This window comes from Triticum aestivum, chromosome 1D (genome assembly GCF_018294505.1).
Source record: "Triticum aestivum cultivar Chinese Spring chromosome 1D, IWGSC CS RefSeq v2.1, whole genome shotgun sequence".
NCBI classification, from domain to species: domain Eukaryota; kingdom Viridiplantae; phylum Streptophyta; class Magnoliopsida; order Poales; family Poaceae; genus Triticum; species Triticum aestivum.
In genome coordinates, this window is record NC_057796.1 from 463,286,574 (window position 1) to 463,301,037 (window position 14,464).

A 14,464-nucleotide genomic window follows, 5' to 3' on the forward strand; every position below is an offset into this window, starting at 1 on the left:
AGTACGATTTCCACAAGTGCGAGAAGGTAGGACGTGCATCAGCCTCTCTGAAGCAGAACTTATAATAATCTGATGCCTTGAATTCAGTTTTCCCCATGCATACGACCAAACATCATTCGGGGAGGTGGAGGGTTGCAAGTGCATGGATATTTCCTGGAGATCGTGGACTTCATCCAACGCTTGTGGAGATAAGGGCAGATAGAAATTTTCATCCAGCATCGTGCTGCCCAAGAAATCTTCAACAGACACGTCTTCTTTGGTGGCAAAGGAGAAGGCACGGCGGTGGGTGATCTCAAGCACATTATCATTCCATAGGTCTTTCCAAAAAAAGGGCCGTGGAGCCAGTAAGTATCCAAACAGGTGAGACTCCTCTATAAATGGGCGTGAGTTTGAGTATGTCGCGCCACCAGAATGAGCCCAGTGGTTCAGCTGCGTGTGGGATTTTGTCCGTGTAGTAGTTGTCCCAAAGAAGGCTTACCCAGGGGACGTCCATCCTGTTATAAAATTTGTGTAAGAATTTCAAAAGGAGCGCCTCGTTCTGGAGCTTAATGTTGATCACCCCAAGACCACCGTGTTTTTTAGGCTTGCAAACCATCTCCCACGCAGCCAAAGAGCTGCACCTGTCACCTTGTTCAGTCTTTTTAGTCCAAAGACATCTTCTTCTTATCCTCTCGAGCAGCTCAATCAATTTTGGAGGGAATTTCAATGTACACATGGCATATATGAGGAGGGAAGTGACTGTGGCGTTGAGCCAGGAAAGTTTGCCTCCATAAGACATCATGGCTATCGTCAAAGTGAGGCGCCTTTCAGCAAAGCAAACCAGCGGCATAAGATCCAGAATCGTTGGTTTAGACGTGCCAAGAGGAAGGCCGAGGTATGTGAGGCATTTGGCCCACAAAACAGCCAAGAACACACGCCAGGTCAGCAGTCACGTCGGGAGGTGTGTTGATCGGTACCAGAGTAGACTTATGGAAATTGATTTTCAAACCGATGGACGACGCGTAATCCGTCAGAATCCCTTTGACAGTGGTAGCCTGCTGAGGACAGGCGGGTAAGACTAAGATGGTATCGTCGGCGTACTGGATAACCGGATAATCTGTCTGCCCAGCACATGGAAAGGGTAGATGGATTCGGCCTTGTCTGAACGCCTCATTAACGGCAGCTTGTAGGAGATCGGCGGCAAGAACAGATATTAGAGGCGATAGAGGGTCACCTTGCCGGACGCCAGTACGACAGTGGAATTGTCGACCGGGTACGCCATTAAGGAGAACAGAAGAGCGACCAGTGGAGAAGATGGACTTGATCCAGGAGAGCCACTTGTCATTAAACCCCATGTGCTTCATGATGGTGAGCATAGGAGCATGCTCGATGGTATCAAAGGCCTTCGCGAAATCGAGTTTCAAGAGAATGATTGCTCGTTTGGATGCATGTCACTGGTGGATGTATTGGAATGCCCACGCGAGGCAATCTTGGACCGTGTGCCCCTTGATGAAACCATACTGATTCCTATGAATGAGCTTGAGAATAACACGTTGAAGGCGATTAGCAAGGAGCTTGGTGATAAGTTTGAGGTAGCAATTGAGCAATGTGATCGGCCTATAATCATTGACTGTCTCCGGAGAGTTTGTCTTGGGAATGAGTGTGATGAGGCCATCATTTATACTTGTGAGATCAAGGTCTCTATCATGAAACTGGTCACAGAGGGCATAGAAATCATGTTTGATGATGGGCCAACAAGCTTTTAAGAAAGCCCCACTAAAACCATCCAGACCCGGTGCGCGATCAGCCGGCATTTCTTTGACAATGGCGTCAATCTCAGCGTGAGTAAAGGGGTCTGTCATGTGATCAAGGTTGTCATTGTGATGGATTATTTCCTGGAGATTGAATTTCATTTCAGACGGGGTAGAAGTACCCAAGCTATCTTTATAAGTTTGGAACAAAAGGGTTTCCTTGCTTGCATGATCTTCCATGATCGTGCCATCCTCAGTTCGGAAATTGGCAATATTATTTTTCTGTAACGTTCCGTTGCCACTACTTGAAAGAATTTAGTATTTTCATCCACGAACTTGATCCAACGAATGGTGCATCGCTTTTTCCAATACTGCTTCTGATAGTTAACTAGCCGTAGCAGATGCTTTTTCAGGATCTTTCTGAAGTTTGTTTCTGGTGTGGTGAGGAATCTATTGTTTTCAAGTTCATCCAAGTCTGCTAGGGTTTTATTACAGTTAGCAATTGCCACAGAGAGATGAGAGATGTTCTTGCTCCAAATTTTGAGGGCATGTCTGAGCGTTTTGAATTTACGGCAGAGAACGGTGGCAGCATTGTTGGATCAGACAGGTCTATTCCACATCTCTTGAACAAGGTCAAAAAAACTGGGGTGTAAAATCCAGTATGGTTCAAAACGGAACATCTTGCAACGAGGGATAGAGGTTTGGATGGATACCGAGCATGGCACATGGTCTGAAACAGAACATCACTATGTTGATCATATCTACTATATGATTCACGCTCGACCTTTCGGTCTCCATGTTCTGAGGCCATATCTGTTATATGCTAGGCTCGTCAAGTTTAACCTGAGTATTCCGCATGTGCAACTGTTTTGCACCCGTTGTATTTGAACGTAGAGCCTATCACACCCGATCATCACGTGGTGTCTCAGCACGAAGAACTTTTGCAATGGTGCATACTCAGGGAGAACACTTATACTTTGATAATTTAGTGAGAGATCATCTTATAATGCTACCGTCAATCAAAGCAAGATAAGATGCATAAAAGATAAACATCACATGCAATCAATATAAGTGATAGATATGGCCATCATCATCTTGTGCTTGTGATCTTCATCTCCGAAGCACCGTCATGATCACCATCGTCATTGGCGCGACATTTTGAATTCCATCGTAGCATCGTTATCGTCTCGCCAACTTATGCTTCTACGACTGTCGCTACCGCTTAGAGATAAAGTAAAGCATTACAGGGAGATTGCATTGCATACAATAAAGCGACAACCATATGACTCCTGCCACTTGCCGATAACTCGGTTACAAAACATGATCATCTCATACAATAAAATATAGCATCATGTCTTGACCATATCACATCACAACATGCCCTGCAAAAACAAGTTAGACGTCCTCTACTTTGTTGTTGCAAGTTTTACTTGGCTGCTACGGGCTGAGCAAGAACCGTTCTTACCTACGCATCAAAACCACAACGATAGTTCGTCAAGTTAGTGCTATTTTAACCTTCTCAAGGACCGGGCGTAGCCACACTCGGTTCAACTAAAGTTGGAGAAACTGACACCCGCCAACCACCTGTGTGCAAAGCACATCGGTAGAACCAGTCTCGCGTAAGCGTACGCGTAATGTCGGTCCGGGCCGCTTCATCCAACAATACCGCCGAACCAAAGTATGACATGCTGGTAAGCAGTATGACTTGTATCGCCCACAACTCACTTGTGTTCTACTCGTGCATATAACATCAACGCATAAAACCTGGCTCTAATGCCACTGTTTGGGAACGTACTAATTTCAAAAAAATTCCTACGCACACACAAGATCATGGTGATGCACAGCAACGAGAGGGGAGAGTGTGTCCACGTACCCTCGTAGACCGAAAGCGGAAGCATTAGCACAACGCGGTTGATGTAGTTGTACGTCTTCACGATCCGACCGATCAAGCCCCGAACGCACGACACCTCCGAGTTCTGCACACGTTCAACTTGATGACGTCCATCGAACTCCGATCAAGCCGAGCTTTGAGGGAGAGTTCCGTCAGCACGACGGCGTGGTGACGATGATGATGTTCTACCGACGCAGGGCTTCGCCTAAGCACCGCAACGATATGACCGAGGTGGATTATGGTGGAGGGGGGCACCGCATACGGCTAAAAGATCAATGATCAATTGTTGTGTCTCAAGGGGGTGCTTCCCTCCCCGTATATAAAGGAGTGGAGGAGGGGGAGGGGGCGGGCCACCCTTGGCGCGCCCCATGAGGAGTCCTACTCCCACCGGGAGTAGGACTCCCCCCTCCCATGTTGGAGTAGGAGAGGAGAGGGAAGGAGAGAGAGGGGGAAAGGAAAGGGGGGCGCCGCCCCCCTCCTTGTGCAATTCGGACTTGGGGGGAGGGGCGCGCGGCTGCCCCTTGGCTGCCTCTCCTCTTCCACCACTTGGGCCCATGAGGCCCAATAACCTCCGGGGGGTTCCGGTAACCCCCGGTACTCCGGTATATATCCGATAACCCCCGGAACCATTCCGGTGTCTGAATATAGTCGTCCAATATATCAATCTTCATGTCTCGACCATTTCGAGACTCCTCGTCATGTCCGTGATCACATCTGGAATTCTGAACTACCTTCGGTACATCAAAATACATAAACTCATAATATAACCGTCATCGAACTTTAAGCGTGCGGACCCTACGGGTTCAAGAACTATGTAGACATGACCGAGACACGTCTCCGGTCAATAACCAATAGTGGAACCTGGATGCTCATATTGGCTCCTACATATTCTACGAAGATCTTTATCGGTCAAACCGCATAACAACATACGTTGTTCCCTTTGTCATCGGTATGTTACTTGCCCGAGATTCGATCGTTGGTATCTCAATACCTAGTTCAATCTCGTTACCGGCGAGTCTCTTTACTCGTTCCGTAATACATCATCCCGCAACTGGCTCATTAGTTGCAATGCTTGCAAGGCTTATAGTGATGTGAATTACCGAGTGGGCCCAGAGATACCTCTCCGACAATCGAAGTGACAAATCCTAATCTCGAAATACGCCAACCCAACAAGTACCTTCGGAGACACCTGTAGAGCACCTTTATAATCACCCAGTTACGTTGTGATGTTTGGTAGCACACAAAGTGTTCCTCCGGTAAACGGGAGTTGCATAATCTCATAGTCATAGGAACATGTATGAGTCATGAAGAAAGCAATAGCAACATACTAAACGATCGAGTGCTAAGCTAACGGAATGGGTCAAGTCAATCACATCATTCTCCTAATGATGTGATCCCGTTAATCAAATGACAACTCTTTGTCCATGGCTAGGAAACATAACCATCTTTGATCAACGAGCTAGTCAAGTAGAGGCATACTAGTGACACTCTGTTTGTCTATGTATTCACACATGTATCATGTTTCCGGTTAATACAATTCTAGCATGAATAATAAACATTTATCATGATATAAGGAAATAAATAATAACTTTATTATTGCCTCTAGGGCATATTTCCTTCAGTATGATATCAACCTTAATCCATCAAAGTGTACATTCGGATTTCCTGGTGGAAAGCTACTAGTTTTCTCGTTTCTGAACGAGGCATCGACGCGAACCCAGAGAAAGTTGGTGCCATACTCTGGATGAAGCGCCCTGTGCATGTGCATGATGTCCAGAAGCTTACTGGTTGTTTGGCCGCCTTGAGTCGATTCATCTCTCGCCTCAGTGAAAAGGCACTGCCTCTTTACTGACTGATGAAGAAATCTGACAAGTTCGAGTGGACTCCTGAAGGTGATGCAGCGTTTGCAGAGCTCAAAGCACTGCTTTCCACCCAGCCGGTGCTCGCTGCCCCAATCAGCAAAGAGCCTTTACTGCTTTATATTGCAGCTACTGGACAAGTTGTCAGTACAGTACTCACGGTCGAGCGGGAAGAAGAAGGAAAAGCCTATAAAGTTCAACGCCCAGTATACTATATTTCTGAAGTTTTGACTCCGTCCAAGCAAAGATATCCACATTATCAGAAGCTTGTCTATGGAATTTACATGACCACGAAGAAAGTTGCACACTATTTCTCTGATCACTCCATTACAGTCGTTAGCGATGCACCATTGTCAGAAATTCTGAACAACAGAGATGCAACTGGTCGAGTGGCAAAGTGGGCGATTGAACTCCTTCCCCTGGATATCAAGTTGGAGGCAAAGAAAGCTATCAAGTCCCAACCAATAGCAGATTTCCTCGCCGAGTGGGTCGAACAGCAACTGCCAACTCATATTCACTCGGAGCATTGGACCATGTTCTTTGATGGATCCAAGATGCTGAATGGTTCCGGTGCTGGGGTGGTATTGGTATCCCCCCAAGGTGACAAGCTTAGCTATGTTCTCCAGATTCATTTTGATTCCTCCAACAATGAAGCTGAATATTAAGCACTTCTATACGGGTTGCGTATGGCTATTTCACTCGGCGTCCGTCGCCTCATGGTTTACGGCGACTCAGATTTGGTGGTTAATCAAGTAATGAAGGAGTGGGACGTCAGAAGCCCGGCTATGACTGGCTATTGTAATGCAGTGAGAAAGTTAGAGAAGAAGTTTGAGGGGTTAGAGCTCCATCATATACCCCGACTGAAAAATCAAGCAGCTGAGGAGTTGGCTAAGATAGGTTCCAAGAGGGAGGCCATTCCCAGCAATATGTTTTTGGAACATATTCATACACCTTCAGTTCAGGAAGATCCTTTCACTGAAGAGCCCCCACAACCAAAGAGTGCCACTGATCCGACTGAAGTCAAAGTCCCAACCGTGGTCGACTTGATCATGGAGGTTTTGGTCATCACTCCCGACTGGACAGTGCCATACATTGCATACATTCTTAGGAAGGAACTCCTAGAAGATGAAGAAGAGGCTCGACAGATCATCCGACGATCCAAAGCCTTTACTGTGATAAGAGGACAGCTGTTCAGAGAAAGTGTAACTGGAGTCAGTCAGAAATGCATAACACCAGAAGAAGGTCAAGTGATCCTCAAAGACATCCACTCGGGGACCTGTGGTCACCATGCATCCTCTCGGACCATCGTGGCTAAAGCATACCTAGCGGGATTTTATTGGCCACGAGCAAATGAAATGGCGAAAGAAATAGTCGACAAATGTGAAGGTTGCCAGTTTTACTCCAACATGTCTCACAAGCCTGCATCAGCCCTGAAGACCATTCCACTCGCCTAGCCCTTTGCTGTTTGGGGATTGGATATGGTTGGACCTCTGAGGACTGGTAGGAGCGGCTTCACTCATGTGCTCGTGGCAGTCGACAAGTTTACTAAATGGATTGAGGCCAAGCCTATCAAGAATCTTGAAGCCAGTATTGCTGTCAGCTTCATCAGAGAATTGACATTTAGATATGGTGTTCCGCACAGCATCATCACTGACAATGGTTCAAACTTTGATTCCGATGAGTTCAGAGCCTTCTGTGCTTCCCAAGGCACTCGAGTTGACTATGCTTCAGTCGCCCATCCCCAGTCGAATGGACAAGCAGAAAGAGCAAACGGATTGATTCTCAAAGGACTGAAACCCCGATTGATGCGTGATCTCAAGCATGCAGCAGGTGCCTGGGTCGATGAACTTCCATCAGTGCTTTGGGGATTGAGGACAACTCCTAATCGGTCGACTGGTCGAACTCCATCCTTCTTAGTCTATGGAGCTGAAGCTGTTCTTTCGAGTGACTTGCTTCACAATGCACCCTGTGTCGAGCTCTTCTCATAAGATGAAGCAGAACAGGCTCGGCAAGATGCAGTCAATCTCCTGGAAGAAGAAAGAGAGATGGCCCTGATCTGGTCGACCATCTATCAGCAAGACCTACGTCGATTCCACGCCAAAAACGTGAGGGTCGAGCATTTCAAGAGGGAGGCTTGCTTCTTCAAGTGGATCAGCAAAAACCACACAAGTTTGATCCTGCTTGGGAAGGCCCCTTCATCGTCTCCAGAGTGCTCCACAACGGAGCATACCACCTTTACAATGTCGAGCACAAGAAAGACGAGCCACGCGCTTGGAATGCGAAGCTGCTCCGCCCCTTTTACACTTAAGCGTTCAGACTGTTGAGATGTAATAAGAAATACCTTATAGTTTAATTATCAAAGACAAAGTTTTACAGTCTCCTAAGTGATTGTCATTCCTTTTTTATATGTTCTAAATCCCCCAGTGGGTGTCTTAGATATGAATCCGCTTCGCCTAAGTTTCAAAAAGTCCTGTCGAGTGAAGAGCAAGCCTCTCACTCGGGGGCTTAGCTGCGAATCCGTTTCGCCTAAGTTAAAAGAAAATCCTACCGAGCGGTGAGCAACCCTCTTACTCGGGGGCTTAGCTGCAGTCCAGTACTCGCCTAAGTTTGAAAAATCCTACCGAGTGGTGAGCAACCCTCTCACTCGGAGGCTTAGCTGCAGTCCAGTACTCGCCTAAGTTTGAAAAATCCTACCGAGTGGTGAGCAACCCTCTCACTCGGGGGCTTAGCTGCAGTCCAGTACTCGCCTAAGTTTGAAAAATCCTACCGAGTGGTGAGCAACCCTCTCACTTGGGGACTTAGCTGCAGTCCAGTACTCGCCTAAGTTTGAAAAATCCTACCGAGTGGTGAGCAACCCTCTCACTCGGGGGCTTAGCTGCAGTCCAGTACTCGCCTAAGTTTGAAAAATCCTACCGAGTGGTGAGCAACCCTCTCACTCGGGGGCTTAGCTGCAGTCCAGTACTCGCCCAAGTTTGAAAAATCCTACAGAGTGGTGAGCAACCCTCTCACTCGGGGACTTAGCTGCAGTCCAGTACTCACCTAAGTTTAAAACACGTCCCGACCCACAAGGACGACGAGGTGCAGGTCGACTGCAACCTCCTCCTCAGAGCTGCGCCACAAGTATAACGTGCGCTCCATCCCGATCCACAAGGACGACGAGGTGCAGGTCGACTGTTACCTTCCCATCAGAGCTACAACACAAGTTCATAGACTATCCCGAGTGAAGAACAAGTTCCACTCGAAGACAAACACAAGCATATTCAGAGATAAACCAAGTTTGGATAAAATCCTAAGGTTCCAGACCACGGATTAAAGTACTCGGGCATCAAGCCCGAAGGAGTTTAACGATTACATGATCACTCAGCATTCTGAGGCAAATAAAGGTGAAGCATAATGTTTTCCGATCACTCGTCAGGAGGAGGGCTGGCTGGATCGCAGAAACTGTCAAGATCTATGCTGTCTGCAATGCGAGTGGCAGCATCAAGGAAAGTATCCATGAAAGACTGGAAAGTGTGCTTTTTGGTGTTAGCAACCTTGAGCTCCGCCAGCTTCTCTTCTTTGACGTCCTTGCAGTGCACTCGAACCAATGACAGGGCGACATCAGCGCCGCTGCGAGCAGATGATTACTTCCATTCTTGCACTCGGTCAGGTATTTGATTCAGTCGAGTCATCAGAGACTCGAGATCTTGAGACACTGCCGCCTGAGGCCAGAGTTCAGCATCGACCCGAGTCATTGCCGCCTTCAGACGAGCAAGATAAGCTGCGCTGTCCATGCGAGATTCCAACCGCAACACATTCATTGCGATGTCATCCTTGAATGGGCAATTTATGGGATCGAGACCCGTCTCGACCTGCCCAGTTTCTGCTTCAAAGTCATGGCAAAGTTCTGCAGAGTCGAGTAAATAGTGAGTCGACAATATGGTGAAACCTATCAAGCGACAGCAACAAGTCAGTGCCCTTGAGGTTTCCAATCTTGTCAGTCAGCCTGTGCTTGTCCTTCTTCAGTTGCTCCACCTCCCGATTGGCATCAGAGACAGCGGTCTTCAGTTTAGAGTTCTCTTCTTCTAACTTGCTGACTGAAGCCAGCTTCTTGTCAGCAAGCGCCGTTTTATCTCGCGCCTCCTTCTGGGCAGCGGCAAGATCCAGATCCTTCTTCTCCAGAGCCTGCTTCATTTTCTCTAAAGAAACAACATTCTTCGGACAAGCTTGAAGTTGACGGTTTTCACTACGCACATCTGTTCGAGTGAAGTCACTCGGTTGAAAGAGACCAAAAAAACACACGGAAAAGTGCGAGTCGTAAGGTGGACAGGTGACGATTGGTTACCTCCCATGGCAGCTACTTCGTCACGGGCGGTCTGGAGGTTCTTCTTGGCCAGGTCCAGATCAAGATTGAGGCTGATGTGTTGTTTGTTCAGTTCAGAAAGTTGAGCCCCAAGATCACAAGATTTCTGCAGTCAGCGTATAAGATATATCAGTCGACAAAAACAAAAGACAACCACAGTGAAAGTTGCTCTAAGACTACCGCCTAATCAAACATTCAACAGCAGTCTCGGGGACTACACCCAATGGGTGCACTTAGCGTGCCCCCACTGGTTTGATTCAACACTCGGCATGGTCTGCCCAGCACGAGTTGTAAAAAAAAGTGGATTCTCAGACCCCGGCCAACTGCCCACAGTCGACCGCGGTCTCGGGGACTACACCCAGTGGGTGCACTTAGCGTGCCCCCACTGGTTCGGTTTACCACTCGGCATGGTCTGCCCAGCGCGAGTGGATTCAAGACGACTCAATCCAAGTCGACTCAAGTGGATGACCTATACAACTTTAAGACAGACACACCCGAGTGGGTGATCGGATCGGAAATCAACTAACCTGGACATTGGTCTGCAGAGCAGCGCTGGCACTGTAGGCCACCTGTGGCCTCGTGCACCACTTTCATCTACCCCATCACAAGATTCCGCTGAAGAAGAGCTTCCTTAGCAGCACTCGGCGGGTCGTATGGAGTTCGGTACGCAGTGAAAAGCGATGATGTCAGAGCAGTCAAAGCAGCCGCTGGGTCTGATGTGGGGAGTTGGAGCAGCAGAGGTCTGAGCAGCCGACCCTGATGGACGATCAGTCGACAGCGGGCTAGCGAAAGTGACGTTGGTCTGAGCCGGATCTGTGGGTCGCTCGACCACCGTCTCAGGCACTAGCGTCGACTGAGGAACCTGAACCTCAGGAGCTTTCTTGCTCGGTCCCTTGTCCCTCCTCCTCCTTTCCCTCAGAGGCACTTCTTCTTCATCATCCGGAAGCACTACAACGTCTCGCAGAGCTGCAACAAACAGAAAGCATCAAAGATGCAACCGACGAACAATTCAATTGACATAATAAATTCGAGTCGAGCGGACTTACTAGCTTTGGAGGTAGCCGCGTCATCGGTTTCCTCATCGTCTGGGACCTTGTCAATGTCCATATCAGTCGCGGCAGAAGCTGGGCTGGAAAAGTTTGCAATCCATTCGGTCAGAACAGAAGAATCAGTCGGAGCAAGAAAACACAGAAATGACATTTACCCAGAGGCAACAGGAACATCCAACTTAATCTTGGGCAGAGTCTTCTGAGCCTTTGAGGGGTTGATCTTGGGCTGCTTGACGATTTTCTCCGTCAGCTCTGGAGTTGAAGACCGAGCACGTTTCTACGATTGAGTGCTTGGGGCCACGGTCTTGCTGCGCTTGCGCGCTGGATCATGGTGCTGCTTGGATCGACGTTCCACGCGGGGCGGCGAATCGACCACCACCTCGTCGTCCGACTCGTCGCTTTCCTCTTCGTCCCCGTCGTCCGGTGACTCCCAATCACCACTCTCCTCCGCGCTGTCCTCGCCCTCGTGATCCTGCTCCAAAGCTTGTTCACCATTGGGCATCGAATACATCTCGGTATAAACCTACAAGACAAAGAAGTCGAGTGAAAGTCAGTCGGATTCAAGAATGGTCGGAAAATGTACCCAAATACAATCAGTTGTGGAGGACGAACCTTGTCTGACTAATTACTGCTGCTGAAGGGATCGACTCTCCTGGCGCCCCTGGGGTTGTCCTTGTTTCCTGTGATACTCCTCAACCATTGGGCCACTGTTATGGCCGAAACCTCCTCTGGATGAACCCGAGCGGTGTTGCTGGCTCCAGAATACATCCACATAGAGTGGTCACGAGCCTGGAGTGGCTGGATGCGCCGACTCAGGAATACCTCCAACAAATCCATGCCGGTGACGCCTTGGTTGATCAACTGGACCACCCTCTCGACTAGCATGGCTGTCTCCACCTTCTCCGCGGCGGTCACTTTCAGTGAGGAAGGAGTCTGAACACGATCGAAGGAAAAAGGAGGAAGTCCAGTCGACTGGCCTGGAGTCGCGATATCCTGGCAGTAGAACCATGTCGATTGCCAGCCCCTGACCGACTCAGGAAGGGTCAAGGAAGGGAAAGAGCTCTTCTTCCTCTTCTGGATACTCAAACCCCCACACATCTGAATGACATGTGTTTTCTCATCACTCGAATTTGCTTTCTTCACCGACTGGGAGCGGATAGTCAAAATGTGCTTGAAAGACCCTAGTGCGGTCGACATCCCAAGAAATTCTCGCACATGGACACAAATGCGGCAAGATATGTGATGGTGTTGGGAGATAAATGATGGAGTTGGGCCCCAAAGAAATTCAAGAAACCCCGGAAAAAGGGTGCGAAGGAAGCGAGAAATCCCGGTCGACATGGGTGGTGAGCAGAACACACTCACCCGGTCGCGGCTGCGGCTCCGTCTCCCCCTCCAGCAACCGCGCAGCTCCATGGACGACCAGCCTGGACTCAACCAGCTCATCCAAATCTTCCTGCCGAAGCGAGGATCGGATCCAATCGCCCTGGATCCAACCCGACGGCAACCCTGACCGCGACGACGACCCCCGATTCGCCTTCTTTCCTTTCGCCGTCCCCACCGCCTTCTTCGCGTGTTCCAGCGCCACCGTCTTTTCCTTCCCCATGGAGGCGGAGCGGCGGCGTCGAGAGCAGAGGAGCCGGATGCGGTGGAGAAACAGAGGGATAAGAAGGAGAATGGACGCGCACAGTGCAGGCACCTCGTCCTCGTCGCTTTTAAAGACCCACTTCCGAGTGACTGATGCGTGGGCCCGAGCGATCCTGTCAAATCCCGCAACAGTCGCGCACGGGGTACGTGGCGAAAAAGGTGGCACGGGGATCGAGGCGTTCCTGTCTATCCGTCCCGCTTACCACGGCACGCTCCGCTTCGCGCGCTTCCCCGAAATTTTGAATCCCGTGAAATCCGATCGCGCCAAAGGTTTCGCGTCAAAAACAACACTCGATGGATGACGCTGCAAAACCAATCGGCGACTTCTGAATCGATCAAGGCGACTGAAACGAAGCCGAAGTTCCAACACGGGCCTCCGTTCAAACATGAATAATTGTGAAGCACAAGAATCGAAGCAAGATCAACTTCAACCTTCTTTTCACTCGGACCTCAATCCATTCGGGGGCTAATGATGATGATATAGACTTGGGGTAGGGCCATAGGCATGACCTATACGCCCTATCCAAGGTCACTATCCTAGAAGCAAAGAATCTCAAGAGACAACAGGGAGGGGCCAACAAAGGTGTCGAGTGCAATCCACTCGACCGATCAGTTACTCGGAGACCCCTCATCCCTGAAGTCACCCGACCAATCAACCACTCGACCATGCAAAAATCCACTCGACCTATTGAAGATCAGGAGTCATCTAGAACAGCAACGGATGAGCGTTCACTCTGTAGTCTTTAAGGCCATTAAGGCATTTAAGGGTGACGTTACCAGTAACGCCTCCTCTTTGTGTACATTGAACCCTTGGCGACAGTGGCCTAACTGGGGTCCTGGCGCACTCTATATAAGCCACCCCCCTCCACAGGCACAAGGGTTCGCACCTCCTGTAACACATACATATAATCCAGTCGACCGCCTCCGGGCACCGAGACGTAGGGCTATTACTTCCTCCGCGAAGGGTCTGAACTCGTAAAACTCGTGTGTACAACTTCGCCATAGCTAGGATCTTGCCTCCTCATACCTACCCCCCATTTTACTGTCAGACTTAGAACCACGACACGGGGCAAACTCTGAATAGCAAAAATTATAAGATCGCATATGGAGAGTTATAAGCAACATAACTGCTACTACTTCCGTAGAAGTGGCAACCCCCAAGTGACGGGGATGAAATAGCCTATTTAACAACGGCTGTGGCCCACTCCTCTCCAGCGTAGCGAGATCCTCTTCCTGGGCCCAGCATCAGTGAAGGAGCTAGGAAGGTTGACTTGGTCTTGGCTGACCTAGCTTGAGCCCTTCTCTGTAGGTGTGGTGTCGCTAACATTCTCTCCCCCTTGGAACACAGCTTGTCCCTCCCCAATTAGCTGTAGCCCGAGGAAATCTTTGCTTCAGTTCATCCAGATCTTCCCAAGTCGCCAAATCTTCTGTTTGCCCAAACCACCGAATCAGCCCCTTGGCACGGCTGCAAACATCGCCAGCTCATCGGAAACGGGCGCTGCAACACTCTAATTGCCTAATTGGAACAAATATAGGAGCATCAGCAGGAGGTAAAAACATGGGTTCTACCTGACAGTGGGGCCCCAATGCCTTCTTCAACTGGGAGACATGTATGACCGGATGAATGCGCGACTTGGGAGGAACTCATATGGAGTTTGACACCGGACAGAGCAGCCAGCTCCCGCCAAAAACGACTGGTGAAAATGTGATCACGATATGACACAATCGACTCTGCCATACCGTGCAACCTATGCACATTGTCCATGAACGAAACTGCCACTCCAGATGCATAAAATGGATGTGACAAGCCCACAAAATGAGGGTAACGAGACAGCTTATCCACAATGACCATCACACAGTTGAAACGGCCTGAACATGGCAATCCCTACACGAAATCCATATCCATCGTGAGGATCTGCCAATACTGAGAGGGAACATGCAATGGTTCA